This window comes from Balaenoptera physalus (genome assembly GCF_965194825.1).
Source record: "Balaenoptera physalus genome assembly, chromosome: 10".
Classification (NCBI taxonomy): Eukaryota; Metazoa; Chordata; class Mammalia; order Artiodactyla; family Balaenopteridae; genus Balaenoptera; species Balaenoptera physalus.
Genome location: NC_138889.1, coordinates 56,160,142 through 56,179,172, shown reverse-complemented (window position 1 = coordinate 56,179,172; position 19,031 = coordinate 56,160,142). Strand labels below are relative to the sequence as shown.

The 19,031-nt window shown below is 49.1% G+C and overlaps 1 protein-coding gene across 1 annotated transcript in view; it reads right to left on the bottom strand.

Moving 5' to 3' along the window:
• The window catches only part of TENM4 (teneurin transmembrane protein 4), a 740,746-nt gene extending 725,347 nt beyond the window's left edge, over positions 1–15,399 (bottom strand). The window contains exons 1-2 of the mRNA XM_082410302.1: positions 14,813–15,399; positions 4,690–4,948 (exon numbers count right to left, since the gene is read on the bottom strand). The gene's annotated coding sequence lies outside the window, so the exon portion shown is untranslated. The remainder of the gene's footprint in view (positions 1–4,689; positions 4,949–14,812) is intronic.
• Positions 15,400–19,031: the final 3,632 nt, after the last annotated feature.

The window sequence follows — 19,031 nt, the reverse complement described above, 5'->3', positions numbered from 1 at the left end:
TTATTTATGTCCACAGCCCATATGCATAACAAAGAAGTAAATTGTATAGCATGTTCTGCCCTTGAATTGGACCCCCAATCCTGCCCTCAGATTATTCTTAACACAGCAGCCAGAGTGATCTTGTTAAAATTGTAACACATAGTACTTAACACCATGGAAAGAAGAAAATACACAGCAGGGTAGGAGAGGTCTGGAACACTAGGGGCAGGGAAGGGGGTTCACCAATGCAACAGGATTGTCAGGGTGGGCCTTGAGGAGAAGGTGATGGAGGAGCAAAGACCTGGAGGTGGGCAGCTGGCCATGCAGATGTCCAGGGGAAGAACACTCCAGGCAGAAGTCATAGCCTTGAGGCACGAGTGGGCCTGAAGTGTTCCAACAGAGCAGGAGGTGGGGTCAGAGATGCAGGGGAGACTTGGCATGGAGGCGCTCTTTGTAGGTCGTGTAAGGACTATGACCTTTACTCCAAGGCCATCGGGGAGCCATTACAGAGTTTTGAACAGAGGGGTGACCTGTTCTGATTCACGTCTTAATGGGATCACTCGAGCTGCTGTGTTGAGAATGAAGTGCAAGGGGGTGAGTACAGAAGCAGGAGTCCAGTGAGGGAAGCTATGCAGTCCTCCAGATACGAGAAGATGGGGCTCCGACCAGGGTGGCAAAAGTGCAGGTGGTGGGAATGGTCAGGCTCTGGATATATTTTGATTATGAGCCTAAAGTTTGGGAGACACTGTGTTAGTAGCTTTCTTCTCCCTTTCCCTCTTCCCTCAAAAATACAGGCATCTTCACAGATCCAGGAAGCAAAATGCGGTCCCGGTCACCCTGACAGCCCAATGACCATCGCACTGAGCACGGATGCCATTCCACACACACTGGCCAGGAGCTGGGGCGCCAGCGGGGCACGTCTGCTCTGGGTGTCTCCAGTGATACCCTGGCACTGCTGGTGAGTGACAGCTCCCCACATAAAATGTGAGCAATGATAACTTCCTTGATCTAACTCTTAGCAAACAAGAGGGAACTTAAACTGGGCTCAATCCTTCCCCAGGACCATTTAGCATCACATATCAAAAGCCTTAAAAAAAACAGCTGCATAATCTTTGACCCAGCAATTTCAAGTAAAGAAATTGGGCTGAAGGAAATAAACAGACAAGCACATTAAAATGTTGATCTCAGCATTATTGACAGTGGTAGAAAACTGAAAACAGCAATAGGAAATTGGTTAAACAAATAACGACATAACCTTATGACGGACTACTATGTCGCTATTTAAAGTCATTTTGGAAAGTTTAATGGCATGGGGAAATATGATATATTAAGGTTGCAAAACAATATGTACAATCTGCTCCAAATGGCGGGGGAGGGGGTTTGGGGGAGGGGGAGTAGGATTATATGTAGACTCAATACTGGAGAGAAAACCCAAATGCTGGGAGGAGCTACCTCTACATGGCAGGATTACGGGTCATTTTCATTTGTTCTCCGGGTTATCTTAGGTTTTAAAAATTTTCTGTTGTTTACATGTACTACTGGTGTAATCAGAAAGAAAATCACATTAAATAAAAACATGATAAATGTTATAAAATTTTCAAAGTAATATTCATCCTAGCAATAAAAATAACTACCTATTCCACAATGTGTCATGAGGTTTCATTAGTCTGAGGACATGAAAGGAGCCTGAAGAGGACCATGTAGCACGTGGAACTAGAATCTTTCTGTGACACTATGAAAATGACCACCGTTTACTATGTCTAGTGTCCCCCTGCAGCTGCCACCACTGAGGCCACCACAATACCAACAAAGAGATGCACAAATCTGATGGACTCCACTCAGATACTCCACGCGTGGTCGTCTTGAACTTGGGGAGAGGAGAAGGAGGAGGGAGCAGGAGCAGGAAGGAAGATCAAGGTTTTAGAACCTGTGGGCCTTGAACAAACAGCATCAGCATCTCCTGGGAGTTTATTAGAAATGCAGAGTCTCAGGCCCACGCTCCCGCTGACTGAATCAGAACCCATGCTTGGAAGAGTCCCCAGGCAGTGCCCATGCATGTTAAGTTTCAAAGGCCCTCTCCAGAACACAGCATGTTTTCCCAGCTTGGGGCACGGGGGTGGGGTGTGGTTTGAGATGATCTCAAGTAGGAGGATTTCTCAAGCAAATATTAATTACCTAAAAGATGTAAAAATCACCCAAATCATCCAGAAGTGCGGAGTCTCCAAGTCTTTGGGCCACATCAGGATGCTGGCACCAACCCTGAAGAGCTACTTCCATCTCATTAGCCTTTTAGAGGAAGTGGACACGGGTCAGGCATTCCCTTTTCTACCCAGGGAATCCTGAGGCCCCGCTGGCTGGGTGGAGAGCTGTGCAGGAATAGTTAATAGCGCTCTGCCCAGAAACGAACATAAAAGGAGCAAAACCAGGTCAAAGCAGTATCACAACATCTCCAGGCGAGGGCTAGGCCTTTTCTAGCACTCAGAACTTAACTGTGTTGGAACAAGAGGATAGGCTGGGAGACAAGGCTACTTTTCTAACCCTTGCAGATGCCCCAGTTTGCCAGAAGGCCTGGGGAAGGGGTGGGAAAGAAGCCTTGATTGCTATATCCGTAGTCCCACGGCTCAAATAAATTAGGTCACCTGCCTCATACATAAATTCCTCAACACGGGATCACTTTACATTTCTTTGAAGAAGGGAGGAAACAAACATGTCACGATGCTCTACACTCTGCACCATTTCTCAGTCTCGGCTACACCTTGGCATCACCTGGGGAGCTTTGCAGAGCTCTGATGCCTGGATCCCAGCCAGAGCCGTTATAGGGCACTCGGAGGTGGGGCTGGGATGCTGGTCACTGATAAGAAAGAGTCCCCAGGTGATGCTAAGGTACAGCCAAGGCTGGGATCCACTGTGCAGGGTGCTGTGCTGGAACTCGAAATCTAGCACCTGACGGCAGCTCAGAGAAACAGGTAGAGAATGATTCTGACCAAGCTGGTGCAGCGTGGCAAAGGGACAGAGCTGGAATCAGAACCGGGATGGTTTTTCCATTTCTACAGGCACCTCCATTTTCAGAAGGCAGGGATGCCAGAGGTCCTCTCGGAGTCTGACCTGCAAAAACCTGAATAGGGTTCCTTGAACCCTCCCAAGCACTCAGACTGCCCTCCACACACATGCACACCTATGTCCACTGCTGAACTATGATGACAGTTCAGTCAAGGCTCTGGAAGGAAGAATCAGAGGACCAGGAGGTGAGTGGGCGAGGAGATAACAGGAAGGAAAAATAGCAATGCCAAGAGCTACCATTCACACAGAAGACGCCGCCTGTGAGGCACTATACAGGCTTCACCAATCCCACACCAACCCTTTGAGGTAGAGACTTCTAGTTTCCATTTTATAAATGAAAAAAAGAATGCTGAAAGCTCTGAGAAGTAACTTACTTGAATTCATACAGCTACCAGGAGACAAACAGCGAATTCAACCCAAAATCCATTGTCACTGACTACTGTCTTACATGGCTTTAAAAAGTACTTAACTGAAGTACCGGAGAGAACCACCCATAGTGGAGGAAAAAGAACTCGTGACTCTGGTGACCCTCGAGAAGTTACTTGGAAGGCTCTGGAAATAACGATGCTCATTCAACAATGAGAAGGACTCACAAAACTGCCACATTCTTTCATGATAATCCTCTCAACATCCTTACCCAATAATCATTATTATTCCCAATTTATGTATAAGGAAACTAAGGCGTGGAGACATTAAGTAACTTGCCGAGGTCCCACAGAAATAAAGTATCAGGATTGGCAGCAGGGCCATCCACAAATCTGGGGTCTCTTTCAAGCTACCAAGAGGGGAAGTGTGGGAGGAGACCTTTCAAGAGGGCAAAAAGTGAGCTGGGGGCTTCCCTGGTGGCGCAGTGGTTGAGAATCCGCCTGCCAATGCAGGGGACACGGGTTCGAGCCCTGGTCTGGGAAGATCCCACATGCCGCGGAGCAACTAGGCCTGTGAGCCACAATTACTGGGCCTGCGCATCTGGAGCCTGTGCTCCGCAGCAAGAGAGGCCGCGATAACGAGAGGCCCGCGCACCGCGATGAAGAGTGGCCCCAGCTTGCCGCAACTAGAGAAAGCCCTCACACAGAAACGAAGACCCAACACAGCCAAAAATAAATAAATAAATAAAAATTAAAAAAAAAAAAAAAAAGTGAGCTGGACCACAGCGTCCTGGATACTTCTGGAAAGTGCTTCTAGGCCAAGCATCCCTGCCTCTGTCACTCTATCAGGACTACTTTTTAGTTAGGCATCTTTTTGCTATAATCATTCAACCTGCATAAAAGGAATGTCCACTTTATTTATTCCTTGAGAGGGACGAGTGCACGGCTGGGAAATGTTGAGAGGTTTACACCGGATTAGGATGAAGTGCATCCCAGGGAAACCAATAAACAAAGGAAAACGGCCCAGGCAGCAACAGCGCTTGCCAGCCTGGACCAGAGAAGGCACATGACTCAGCATCAGCCAGGCATCGGCTGAGTCCCAGCTCTGCAAACCCAAACCCACGTGACAGGGACAAGTCTTGCAACCACCAGATGCCACACTCCTTCATCAGGAAAGTAGGGACCCTGCCAACCTCCAGAGAGCAAGCATCCTGGGGGACAAAGTGGCTAACGTTCTCAATGGCACCGCACACCCGGCCCCAAAGTCACCTGCGTCATTACTTACCTGTGTGTGCCAGGTGTTCTCCTGAATGAACACTTAATCCTCACAGCCGTGTGATATGAGATGGGCTCTGCTGCTTTCCCGACTTTACAGATGAAGACTCTGAGGCCCAGAAGGGTTGCCCAAGGTCACACAGCCAGGAGGTGAGGGTCAGGGTCTGACCCAGTTCTTTCGGGCTCCAAAGCTGATGTTCTCCCCAATACTCCAGACTGCTTAGTCGTAATCACCTCTGAGTGCTCGCCGTAGAAACTGACTTCAGGGCCTGTAAGGAGCAATTCAGGTTGGACGCTAGGAAGCACGTCCAGGCCTTGACGGTAGACAAACACTAGACAGGATAAGCCAGAAATTCCAAACTGCTAGAAAGGGCAGATTAGGAACAGCTGGGAGTCTCTGACCGCACAGCGCAGGGGAGAGCACAGGGCCCCAGGGGGGCACGCAGTTGCCAAACTTTATAGGTTAGTTCAGTTAAAAAAAAAAAAAAAAAAAGTAAAACAAAATAAAAATAAAACACAAAATTTAGAGGAAAAAGCTAAAATGATTCTCTCAAGATCATCAAAAATTCTATTAATTCACAGGTTACAACCTTTAATACTTTGTCTATTTCTTTTTAGCCCTGTTTCAACAAATGCCTGCTTTGAAAAATATATTTGGGACTTAATAGTAGAGCGTTCAGTATTTTTCTAAACCTAAATTTTATCGTGGCATTTTCCCATGCCACAAAAAACATGTCAGAAACAACATTTAATCTTTGTATACTATCCCACTGCTTGGCTCTGCCATATTTTACTTGTCCAATCCAATTGTTTTTCTTCTTTTTTCATCATTATAAATAACACCACAATGAACGTTTTTATTCTTACATCTTTTCTGCCCATCTCTGATTATTTTCTTTGGCGAGATTCCTAGAATTGGAATACTGGGATAATGGGAATAAGTGTTTCTAGGACTACTGACAGTTATTGCCAAATTGCTTTCCTAAAAGGGTATGTTAATTTGCTTTCCACCAGCAGCAAAGGAGAATACCTGTCTCCCAGCACCTTCTGCAGAATCTAACATTGTCTTTCAAATAATCTTGGCTAATAAGTGAAAAATAGTAGCATGAATCTGCAAAGAGGCACAGAGAGTTTAAATAACCTACCTCTAGTCATAGAACCAGTACGTGGATGAACAGGGATTTGAACTGAAGTCTGAGCTCCAATGGGTTGGGTCCCTACCCACCACCCAGAAGGACCCAGCCACAGCTTGGGTTATATAATGGCTGTCAAATATCAGGTATCCTTTTAGGGTATTTTACATGAGAGTTCCAGAAGGGCAAGGACCTTTGCCTTAGCCTTTGATTATCCCAAGCTTCTAGACCAACAACGTCCAAAAGAACTTTCTGCGATGATGGAAATGATCTGTATCTGGGCTGTCTGATATGGCAGCCACTATCCTCTCTTGAGCACTTGAAATCTGGCTAGTGCAACTGAGGAAATGTATTATTCATGTGACTTAATTTTAATTAAATTTAACTTAAATTGTGACTAGTGACCACCACCTTGCACAGCACAGATCTGGAGTTACCTAGTGTACCACCGAGTATTTATTAAGTGACAAACTCATGGAGTCCCCTAATTTCACCTACCTCTATCATCCTTCCTGAATGAAAGGCAAGAGTTTGCTTCTTCTACCCTTATCGCTGTGTGTCCATTTGTTCTCTCAGTGTTAATGCTATTTATCTGCCATGTGGGGGTGATGTGAAGATCAGCTAATTAATGTTTGCAAAGAGCTGCATTACTGACTGGTTCTCAGAATAACTGCACATTAATAAAACGTTTCAACGACCAATACTCATCCAGAGGCCAAAGCAGGGCTGGGTTTATTTAGTAAAAGGTTGGTTTCTCTGACTCATCCTGAACCAGATCCTTCCACTGTGGCTCTCATCAATGCAAAGTGCTTTTATTTGAAAGATTCCACCAATCGGAAGATACTGAAATTTACCTTCACAATGGTTTTGATGTCACAGTTTGATGAATAAATTAATAATACAAACAAGATTGGAGAGGGCGGATATTTAACCAACTTGAACAAATTGCTTTTAAGCTCTTAAGCACTTTAATTGCTTGCATGATAATGATGAAAATTTTTAAATGTCTTGATCCACTCTTACACAGGCCCAGTAAAAGCACCTCTAAAGGGAAACACTTTGCTAAGCACTCAGTTTTAATTATGTGGCATTCTAGAAAGTTACAAAGTTGCCATGCTAAGAAAAATAAGGTTTGCGGGCCAAGAAGCCTATGATCAAATGCTGGGCCTTGGTGTGTGCCCCTGGGCGGATGGCTTGACTTTCTCAGCTTGTTTCCCCATCCAGAACATGGCTATAACAGCAGCTACCTGACACACAGAAGGCACTCCGTTTGTTTTGCTGCTGCCCCATTCTTCCATTTCCTGGACAACCACAGGATGAGAGGATTGACCATGTCCCTCCCCACCCTGCCTGGGGAAATGAAGATGCCAATTCTCAAAGCCCCAAAGGCAAGAACGGACACGTCCTTTTACAACACCAAACTATAAATATAAGACCGTTCCCCCTGACATCTGGAGGTCACTATTATTACTTTCTGTAATAATGTCAGAGTAGGAAGCAGCTTGAAACCTTGCTACTCCAAGCTGGACTACGGACCAGTAGCAAAGCATCCCCCGGGGAGCTTGTCAGAAATGCAGATTCTTGGGCCCCAAGAATCTTCAGACCTACTCTGGACCTACTGAATTAGAACGTGCATTGTAACAAGATTCTTGGGTAAGGTGTGTTCATATTAAAGTTTGAGAAGCACTACCTTATAAAACATCAAATCTACTCTCCTCTCCCAACCTAATTTTCTAGAGAGGGAATCTGATTTCCGGGAATGGGCAAGTGTTTCACCAGAGCCCTAAGTATTAGCTCCAACTCTGGTTTGACTTTCAAAGAGTTCAAAGACCAGACTTTTAGAAATCAACAATCATTCCACAGCGAGAAAATGGGGTCTTTATGAGACAAACATCCTTAAAACCTAGGGTTCTTGACAATTATAATGATTAATCAATTGCATCTGATACCCTTTCCCCACCATGGGCCCAGGCCACAGGGCTACCATCCATCGGCAAAGCAAATGCAGGACTCAGGGGACAGGGACGAGGGGACACGGAACACCTGCTCTTGAGATCCTGCTACATTGATGTCTTGCTTCCTTTTTGTTTTCCAAATGAAAGAAAAGCCCCGATTTGATGTTTGGAATGTGACAAAGGACAAAAATATTCTCTCACCTTCCCTAGTGAAACTGGAGTGGAATCAGTATCAAGGCAGCATCTAAACACTTGTCAGAATTCAGAGTCTGTGACCAGCAAAGTGGGTTTCCTTTATGGTGACCACACCATCAAACAATGCTGAGGTGACCTCTCCATCCTATCTAAAGGAACTCCTGATGTCTCCTGCTGAGCCTGGGGACACCTTGGTAATGGAAGGACAGGACTTCCCCCACTGGCTGCACAGAATCCTTTGTCAGATGACGAGTCATCTAACCACAGGGAACAAATCTTTTCTGGGTCACAGAAATCTGACACGTGAAAGAGGAAGGCTGACAAACGCACCCTCAGATTGAACTGGCCCAGGCAAGGATGGGACAAGAGTAGCGCCCAATTACTACCACTTTGGAAACAGCATGTAGGCGGGTTTTTTTTTTTTTTATTGTGCCCAGGGAACATGAAGTGAGACATTTAGGCTGATTTTCCCAATAAATGCTGTGCAGGGTAGGGTGGGGTTAGGAGGGCGGATAAGCTTACTGTGGGGTGGTTTCCTTACTAAGCCTCTGAACCAAAAAAATAAAGGCGGGGGAGGGGGCGGGTGGTGGGAATCCAAATGCAAAGACACACTCACTTCTCTGAGGAACTGTTTGTCATTCACCAGGGAGCCAGCCCCACCTACAATACAGAGACACATATTTACATATTTCAACTCCATTGCTGGCTGAAGGGCTACAGAGAGTGAAGACTCATTCGAAGAAAAATGTTCTTGGAAAAAAGATTTGCCTATCAGTTTAGCAGAACAGCTCAAAGTTATGCAAATCCCCTGCTTGAGGTTTATTTATCACCCCTACCTTCCTCTACTACCTAAGCTCCCAAGAGGGATTGCAAAGTAAGCTGCCATAATCTGGTTAAAAAAATGAAGAAGAAATCACAGTGGACCCTACTGCTTCTCATGTGTGACAGAAGTCTCACCATGGCATATGCCTCTGACCCTACAATCCCACTTTCTAGGGCTTTATCTTAAGGAAATACTAAAATTACACAGTGTGTACAAGAATAATTACTGCAGCTTTGTGATAATAACAAAAAAAACTAAAAATAAACAAAAAGTCAAAATTTGGGTACTGTTCAACTAAATTATGCCATATTAAAACATTGGGGTTCTATGTAGCCATTAAAAATGTTGCCATAGGGCTTCCCTGGTGGCGCAGTGGTTAAGAATCCGCTTGCCAGTGCAGGGGACACAGGTTCGAGCCCTGGTCCGGGAAGATCCCATGTGCTGCAGAGCAACTAAGCCCGCGAGTCACAACTACTGAGCCCACGTGCCACAACTACTGAGCCTGTGCGCCGACAGCCCATGCTCTGCAACAAGAGGAAGCCACCGCCATGAAAACCCCGCAACCGCAATGAAGAGTAGCCCCTGCTCGCTGCAACTAGAGAAAGCCTGCGTGCAGCAACGAAGACCCAATGCAGCCAAAAATAAATAAAAATAAATAAATTTTTTAAAAAATGTTGTCATGGGGGAAAAGATATAGCATGGAAAGATTTACCATTAAAGGAAAATAAGCATTCAAAATATTGTAACTATGATCTCACTTTTTTCTACAGTCATAAAGAGAAGTCACAAGGTACAACCCAAAATGTGGTGAAACATTTTCTTTTTGCTTTTCTCTATATTGTCTTACTTTGCTACAGTGAACATATATTGCTTTGGTAATTAGAATAAAGACAATAAAAGTTAGGAAAAAAACTGTGACAAAGTAAAAATATATAACCTACAGAGGACTAAGCCTCTACATTTACAGTTTCATTAGAAGCCTTCCTTATGGAAAACTATAAATTCAGGGATCCACGCATGCTTGGTTTCCTGGGAACTGGGGCATGTGTTACTTTCAAAGTGGCCCCCATAGCAGTCTGTCAACACAAAGTAAAGATGGAGCGATTTAGCTTTCAGTTACAATAAGCCAGGCTGATAGACCATGTAAGAAGGCAGGTCAAAAAAAAAAAATTGGCCCTGAAATTGACGTTGATTTACCCTGCTAGGCTCTTGGAATCAAACCTGCAAGGAGGTGATTGAAATCCCATTGTTCTTATGTTTTATGTTTTAGATTTCTGGATGTGGGAGAATGTATTGGGACAGGAACAGCAGGAGGGCTGGGATCCAGGTAGAGCAGCCGTTCATTAGAACTATACCGGCAGCTAAGTACCCAGGGGAGGACTGTACTGTGTGCTTAGTAGGTTTCATTTTCCTTCAACCTCTGTGACATTTAAAGAGTGTGAGCAGGCAGCTCAAACTGAGTCCCTTGCTTGTGTTGCCCAACAGCATCTTAGATTCTTAATCACCTTCTTTCCTATATTCGTAATTTTTGATCTGGAAATATCAGGTTATGCAACATGCCAACCTGCACAACCATGTAATTCTGTCAGAAAAAAAGGACTCAATGAGGGAGAAATTCTAACAAAACTGGAAATGACTTTTCTAAGAAAAGAGAAGATATTTTGGTTTCAAGCATTTGAGCTGTTTTTAAATAGACTGTGGATGCAATATTGCTGGTTCTTCTGGGGCTGTTGAGTTCCCTGCCCATTCCCCACCCTCAAATGCACAATGTTCCAAAGGGATGAAGGAGGTGGGAGGGAATGACCATCTGTGAATGGCCTGCAGTGTGTCAGAGGTTTTATGGACCTTAATCCTTATAGTGTTGTAAACCAGACATATCTTCCCATTTTACAAGCAAGAGAACTGAAGTTCCAAAGGTAATTAGCCTAAGGCCACAGAATCATGACTCCCGTCCAGAAAATTAAGGGGTTAAAGTCACATCCTATCAATTTACTGCCACAAAACCAGAGAGGGGTGAGGAGATTCTACGACCTAGAGTCAGATCTATTGGAAGAGAGCCTTTGGAGATCCAAATCACCCACTCCTACAATAAATACCCAGCCTTCTACTGCAACACTCGTTTCTACGGAGTTCACTACCTCATATTCCAGATCGTTCCATTCGCTTCTAGAACTGTCTTCTGATGATTCTTTTTAGGGCTGAGCCTTGATTCTGCCCCCTGGGCCCCCCGCACTGAGCAAGGCTGATCCTGTTCCCCCCACAGTCCATCGGGATGATTCATTGGCCTACTGCCCCCATTCCACCCCCCTTCCGCCCCAAAAGAGAAGCCTTGATACGAGGATGCTGACAGATGAATCCAAGAGACCTCTCTCGAAAACTGAACCTCTCCATCCCTGACAACTTCCCCACCACAGAAGATGGCGAACTCACACACCAACCTGCACCCTGCCCCCACTCAAAGACACGTGGTAGGAACAAAACCTTCCCTGAATTAGTCCCCTAAAACTATATGAACGTCTCCATCCTAAGTCCTGAAGAACGTGGGGACGTCCAAATCTCCAAACATTCGCAAAGCAGGGCCGAGAGGAGACACACGTTCACCTCAGGAAATCAGCTCCGACTGGTCCAATTCCACCAGGTGAAAGGACTTCCCATCCTCACCGTCACCAGAGAAAACAGATTGCTTCTCAACGCGCCCTTCCAACGCCTACAAAGAGAGGAATCTCTTTTTTGCCAGATGACTGGCCTCGCCGCGCACCTCCCCTCCCAAGCGCGCGCGCGAACACAGGCGCGCGCGCGCTTCCACTGCCACCACCTGTGAAAACATCTCTCGTAACTTCGGCGGAGAGCTCCCGGCAAAGCTGAGCGGCGGGGCGCCGGGAGCGCGCCGGGGGTGGTGAGGGTGGAGGGCCAGGCGAGGAGAGGGGAGGGACGCGCCGCCGGCACTCCGCGCCGCGCCGCGGGCTGGAACTTGGCCTGGAACGCGGCGGTCTCGGCTCGGGTTTCCCGCCCCGGCCCCGCCCACCCAGCGGCCCAGCTCGCGCGGACTGCGGCTCTGCTCGCTAAGGAGCCTCCAGACGGGGACCACGGGCAGACGCCGGGGGGAGCGCGACTGGGCCTCGACCCGCGCAGCCCACCGTGGACCCCCGGAGGCTACCAGAGGGCGGCGGGGAGGAGGGTAGCGCGGGGCCGCCGCCGAGGCGAGGGGCGGGAGTGCGCCGCCCCTGAGCGCAGGGAAACAGGTTGCTGCGGAGCCCCATACCCTCCCCGCGGCCGCCCCGCCGCGACCCGATTCCCGCCCTGCCCCGGGAGCGAACTCAGCCCCTCCAGGGCGCCCTCCTCCTTCCCGGACCCCCGCAGGCAGCCGGGTTAAAGGCGCCTTCAGCAAGGTCAAGACGAGGCCGGCCGGCACCTGGGGATTTTTCCCAGCCGAGCACAAGCTTTGCAATCGCATTGTTAAAGGATCCTGGCAGTGGCAGGAAATCCGAACGGCCCCACAGGTCTGCGGGAGGGAGGATTTATTTTACAGCGCGGAACACACTCAGACAGACCCGAGATTTCGGCGGGGGGCGGGGGGGAGGGGATGCGAGGTTTCCGGAAGATGGAATGTGGCAAAAACAAAAATTCCCCACCCGTGCACGCCCCCACCCCCCCGCCTGCGGGAGGAGGGAACTCAGGGGCACTGTGCCCCTGACTTCAGCGATCTGCAGTGCACTGCCAGGTCTGGGGTTGCTTATCCCGCTATGCGCGAAAAATAAGATTTAAAAACACTCTACTATTATGGTTTCTCTATCAAAGACCATCAACGTGCTGCAGGCGGCAAAGGGCAGCAGCGAGATGTGGAGAATAAACACAAGAGAAGCAAATTGCTGTCCGCGTAGCAGAGAAGCGAGGGGGACGGAAGCCATACTCGGCACCCGTCCCCATCCCATCAAAGCCGGCCTAGCCCAGGAAACCAGGAATAGGTACCTGATGGTGGCGGACTCTGGCAGAGGCCAGCACTCTCCCTCCGAACCCCGCGCCAGAGTGGGCCTGCATTGCTGGGATGCTTGGCATCTCCGGGGGGGGGGGGGGGGCGGGGACAAGGCATCGCGGGCAGGTTTCTAAACATGAAGGGAACTGCATGTGGCAGATGGGGAGGAGGCGCTCGGAGAAGCAGAGAAAAGGGCCTTTGGGGTTCCCCAGGACACAAAGCCAGTTTCCTAATACAGCATTCCCTGGAAGGCCTCCCAACACCCCCAAGGGGAGGCTTGGGCCCTGTAAACTCAATGGATCCTGAGTTCTGACCGGCTTTTTCTCTCTGATCAATCCCAGATCCTTTTCCCAGTCCCTGCCTCGGTCGCCGGTCCTTTGGGGACAGCAGCATCGGCACCCAACGCCCGTCGCAGGAGTGGGCGCCGTGAAGCGAGGCGGCTCTCTTGTCTGGTCCCGGGATAGGAGCGCCCCGGTACTTACATTCCTCAAGCAGGCAAACTTTCGGGCTTGTCTTTCGCGAACAGGGGGCTCGCATCACGGTTCCCGGTAATCACTGAGGCAGTTTATGTAATTGCCCGCGATGCCATTTGGCAGATCTCCCGGCGTGCGCGGCCGCACAGCTCAACACATGGGCACCCTTTCAGCCTGGCGCTCGAATCCCGAGTGTGCCCCGCAGCCGCCTTCCAAAAGTAGCGCAGCGATCTCGTGGTCTAGTCAAATACCAAGACTGCAAGCAGGACCCGGCAAAACCCAGGCTGTCTCTCCGCGCCGCTTTCGCCGCATTGGTGGCTTACAGATAGCTGCATCTCTACAAACCTCGCCAGGGCTGGTGGTAGGAGGGGGTAAGGGACTGGGCGGGGGATTGCCGCGATTCTGAAGAGGGATCCGTAAGCCAACTGAGTAATAATACCCTCGTCCACATGGACCAGGGTGCACAAATCACTTTAACGTCTCGCCCTGAAAGGGGAGCCAGTTTCCAAAGTTAGAGACCACGCAGTTGAATTTCCAGTACTTTCCAACCTCGCCTAGGCGTAGGCAGGGCAGAGAAGGGAGGGCAGCGCCCAGCAAAGCCCACCCTACTGCCCAGCTAACGAGGACTCACCAGTTGAACCTCCCCTCGCCCGAGTAGTTGACTGTGATTCCCTGGTTGCGTGTACACACACACACACACACACACACACACACACACACACACACACTCCTCGAGACCACCTTCCCGTCTGCTCCTCCAATATAAAGACTGCGTTTTTAAATCACGAGGAAAATGACTAAGGAGCTTGGTGATCACATTTCATTCCAGAGCACATTTCCCCGAAGCTGGGGTACGAGCAGTCTCTCTCTCTCTCTCTCTCACACACACACACACACACACACACACAAACACACACACACACACACACGGGAGCGTTCCGAGTGTCCACCCGGCGGCTGCAGCCTCAACTCGCTCCGAGGGAAAGGTGGACACCGCGGCAGGCTAGGAGACAGGAGCGCCGCGCCGGCTGCAGAGGGCGCGAAGCTGGGGTCGCGTCTCCCGGTTCTTCCCTCCAACCGCAGCGCGTGCGGGGCCGCCGCAGCCGGCGCTCGCCCCGCAAGGCAGGCTGCAGCCCCGGAGCCCGGCGCCGCCTCGCGGGCTCCTCCAGCGCCCGCCGGGGCCCTGGGGCGGGCGGGTCTGCAGAGCGGCTGCGGGCGCTGGGGCCAAGGTGGGGAAGGGGTTCCAGGCGAGGCCGACGAACCTCGGCCCGCGCCCACCTCCCTGCTCTCCCCTAGCCCTGGCTCCCAGGCTCCAGTCCGCGGCAAGCTCCGGGGGCTGCGCGGCAGAGGCTCGGGGCTCCAGACCGACTCGCCTCACCGGCAACCCGCGCCCCTGCCGTCCTCCCTGCCTCCCCCGGTACGGGCCGGGGGAGCGGGCGAGCCTCTCCCGGAGCCCTGGACATCCTCGCGAGCTGCTCCGACCCTGCCCCAGCTAGCGAGCGCAGAGAGTATTGAGAGCGGGGGAGGCGCCGCCGCGGTCCCCAAAGGCGCTTTTCCGTAGAACAGATCGCGCCGCCTTACCGTGGCTGCAGGCTGCCACCGCCGGGGAAGCGGGGAGGAGGGCGGCAGAGAGGCAAGGCGCCGCGCCGGTGGTTCCTCTCGCTCTCGGCGGTGAGGCTCCTCGGCTCCGCGTGCCCGAGCAGGGCGCCCAGGAAGGAGCAGGTCCCGGCTCTGCGCTCAGCTCCAGCGAGACCAACAATAGCTCCCGCAGGGAGTGGAGCCCCAGCAAGTCTCCAGCCGCGCGCGCACTCCTGGCTCCCGCTCCCGGCCGCTCCCGGCCGGCGTCCCTGCCAGCACTGCTGCCCCACATGAAACAGCTGCAATCCCGAGGCTTCTGGGGGGTTGGGGCGGGTGTGTGCGCGCGCGTGTGTGAGTGTGTGTGTTTAATAGCTTCCCTCCTCTTCTTCCCCTCCCTGCCTGCTCGCCTGCCTGCCTCCGTCCCCAACCCTCGCTCTCTACACACAGACGGAGAGGGCGAGCGAGAGACACACCACACACACTCACACACACACGCACACGCACACGCACACGCAGGTTACATGAATGGGAGGCTGGAGCCAATCCTAGGAGGCTGGGCGAGCCGCGGCTCACAGACGAAGGGAGCAGGACCGCACCACGGCACCGGGGGGCGCCACGCAGGTGATGCACGTCCTCCCGGGGCCACTCACCCGCCTCTCGGCTCTCTGTTCTCTCTGACGCCTTCCCCTCTCCCCTTCCCTCTTTTCTCTCCGCTTCTTTCTCCGTCTTCTCTCCTTCCTATTTCCTTTTCGTTCTCGAATTCTCCGAGTTCTCTCAGTTCACTTTCTCGGTCTCCTCTTTTCTTACACCGTCCTCGCTTGCTCTCTCGCCCCCTTTCTCAAACTTTCTCCTCCCTTGTCCCAACTTCTCTCGACTTCCTCTCCTCTTGCCCTTTGTTCTCTTTCCTCCCGCTTTGGCCTTCTCCCCCGTCTCTCTGCAGTGTTTTCTGGTCTCCTTTCCTTCCCCCCATCGCCTGTCCCTGGGTCTCTCTGGGGCGCGTGGCCCAGCTCCCAGCCGACTCCCTGTTGTTATTTCACGCCCGCAACACTTTTGCAGGGACGTCTCTCTCGCCCTTGCTGCTTCAGCACAGCCAGAGGTAATAAAAAGCTGAGAACTAGAGTTCCTTCCTCAGGCACGCAAGACGCCCAAAGAAAGGCCCTCCTTCTTCGGACAACTTCCCCAGAACCATGGTAACAGCTACTGAGTCGCGATAACAATCATTTAAAAAATAACTGCAGTGAATGTGGTCCAAGAGGTTTCTGTCCTTCGCCTGTCTGGATCGTGATCGCCAGCACAATCCAAGAGAAGGGCATTTTTATATGATGGGAGAGGCAGCTTGGTGCAGTGGCAACTTGATGGGGCTTAGGGAAGAAATTCCCACCCCAGCCCTGCTGCATGCTAGCTGTATGACTTCGTGCAGGCCATTACTCTTTATCCAGCCTCAGTCTTCTCATCTGTGAAACGGATAGTTATGGTGAGGATTAAAAGAGAGAACAAAGGAAAGAAAGCTCTGGACATACAGGAGATACTCCATTAATGTTAGTTTCCTTCCCTCCCATCCCTTTTTAAAACTCCCTTCATGATCTTCTGCTACATTATATCTCCATGATCTCCAGCGCTTAATGAAGGAGGAAGTGTGACAATGCTAATGTCATAAAAATGTGAAACAAGGTCGAGGATATTTTAAAATCTGGATTGTGTGGTCAGGATACTGTCTAGCCAGTTGCCATCCACTGATTACAGAGGCATCAGAGATTACAGTATAAACTTGGGGAGCTGGAACACCCTTTCAACATCTAACTGAGGCTTCCCAGAAAGTCAGGGATGAGGGGAGGAGTGGGTGAGAGATTTCCACACACTCTGTTCAATCTATTTTTTAAATGTTCATGATCACTGAACACTGACCAATGACAAAGCCTCTGAGACTAACTGAAATGTCGAGTCTCTGCCTTTGGATAACATTTATCAACTTTGTGTCCTCATCGCAGACATCAAGTGCTGGGGATAAGCTGGGGTTGGCAGTCAGATTCAGTCCTCTGACAAAAATCTGTTGACCACTTACTCTGTGGTTGGCACTCTGACTGGCTCTGGGCATCCAGTAGTGAGGCAAATGGGCCCTGCCTTTGTGAGTGTACAGTGCAGTAGACATGTGTGACAAAGGTGTAATAGGAAAATGAGTCACATATACCTTGAGAAATGCCACTTGGTGGACAAAAATCTTTCAAAATATGAGGTCCATGGAGCAGTAGGGGGTAGAATAAAGGGATCCTTGAGAGTGAAAATTTTGGAATTCACTCTTCATTCTGTGCACCTCATTTGACCAATGAGAAAGCAGAGGCCCAAATGATAAAAGTAGTGGATGAAAGTATCATGAGAAACAAGATATTTTGCATAGTCTCAAAGTATCTTTGATTAACTTCAAAGGGGAAAACATTAACTTTACAGTTGAAAAACCTGGCCAACTCCACCTTAATCAAGTAATTACTAAGTCAGCATCATTAGGAATATGGCAGATAGACATCATCTGCCTCCTGATGTGATGCACTGAGAGGACATCACATCTCTTCTGTGGTATTCCTGCCAAAAATGAATAACCTGAGTCGAATCGTGAAGATACATCAGACAAACGCAAACTGAGGACCATTCAGGGAAATAACTGTCATGTACTCTTCAAAAATACCAAAGTCTTAAAAGACAAAGACTCTAGACAGTTCCAGATTAAAGGACCAGTTTAGTTGTCATGATGATAAATGCAACATGTGGTCCTAGATTGGGACATTAATGGGACAGCTGGTAAAATTAAAATAAGGTCTGTAGATTAGATAACAGTTTGTATCAACGTTAATTTCCTGGTTTTGATAATTACTGTGGTTATGTAGGAGACTATCTTTTTTTTAGGAAATACCTGAAGTATTTAGTGGTTAAAAAGATGAACAAAGCCCAATCCCCACCTTCAAGGAGAGGCACAGTGTGGTGGGTTTCTGCCTAAGATGGGCAGAGTGTGAGCACAGAAGGATGCCCAACCAAATCTTTGTGGGTAAAGGAAGACTTCCTGTAGGAGGTGGCATTCAAACTGAGTTTTGAAGGCAAGAAAGTTTGCTAGATCATGAAGGGAGGGGAGGTGCTTTTTAAGTAAAGGTAATAGTACAAGTACATGGACAAAAGCATGAGACACTCACTAAGGCCATGGAGTCGGCCTGTGAAGGGAGTGCCTAGGGTAGAGTCTAGAGCAGTAGGTAGGGTTGGTTCTTGAAGGGGCCTCAAGGAAGCTGAGGATCTCAAGCATCCTGAAAGCTCAGGTGCTGGGTGTTTGGGGAGCAAGGAGTTAGTTATTAAAGGCTTTTAGTTAGAGGAGGCAAGTGATCTTAAGTGTATTTGAAAAAGGTGATCTTAACAGCACAGTGGAGATATGAGTTAAAGGGAGTAGCTTGGGAAGACCAGAGATGCTCATTTAGGTCATTTAAGTAGACTAAGGCAATTGTGGTGAGGCTGGAGAGGGGAGGAGACATTTGAGAGAAATGGAGGTTGTAAAACGAACAGATTTTGGTGCCTGGTTGATGGGGTGGGCAAGGAGAAATCCAAAGTGACTCCTAATTCTCAAGCTTGGGTACCTGGATGGAGGGTGGCTCTAGTCACTTCGACGTCCAGAGAAATTCAGGAGGAAGTGGAGGTTTTAGAAAGAAAAGTAAGGTCAGTTGTTACCATGTTGTAATCTAACTCTACAGCTAGCTTGAGATTCTCCTGTACAGCTCCCCTGTTCCATAGAGCATTTTACACTGCTGTAAAATTCAACCTAACACTCTCCAAATGGCCAGTCCCATGTATTAACCAGAAAACAAAACAAAACAAAACAAAAACAGTAGATTAGATATCGTAGTAGCACATTATTTGTAATAAAGGGAAAAAATGGAAACAGCCTAAATGACCAACTAGGATAAGTAAATTGGGGGACAGCCTTGTTGAAATATTATGCAGCCACTCTAAAGTTTTTCTCTTTTGCAGAGTTTTTTATGCCATGGGAAAATGCCAAGGTTAGCATGTACATTTTCTAAGAGGCAGACTGCAAAACTGTTAACTACATAAAAATCATCGTGGAGAAAAATCTGAAAAAAAATCATGGCAGTTATTAACAATGGTTGCCTCTGGGTGATAGGGTTATGAGTAATATATTTTCTTCTTCATGCTTTTTTGAAACTTTCTAACTTTCCCACGATGAACATTC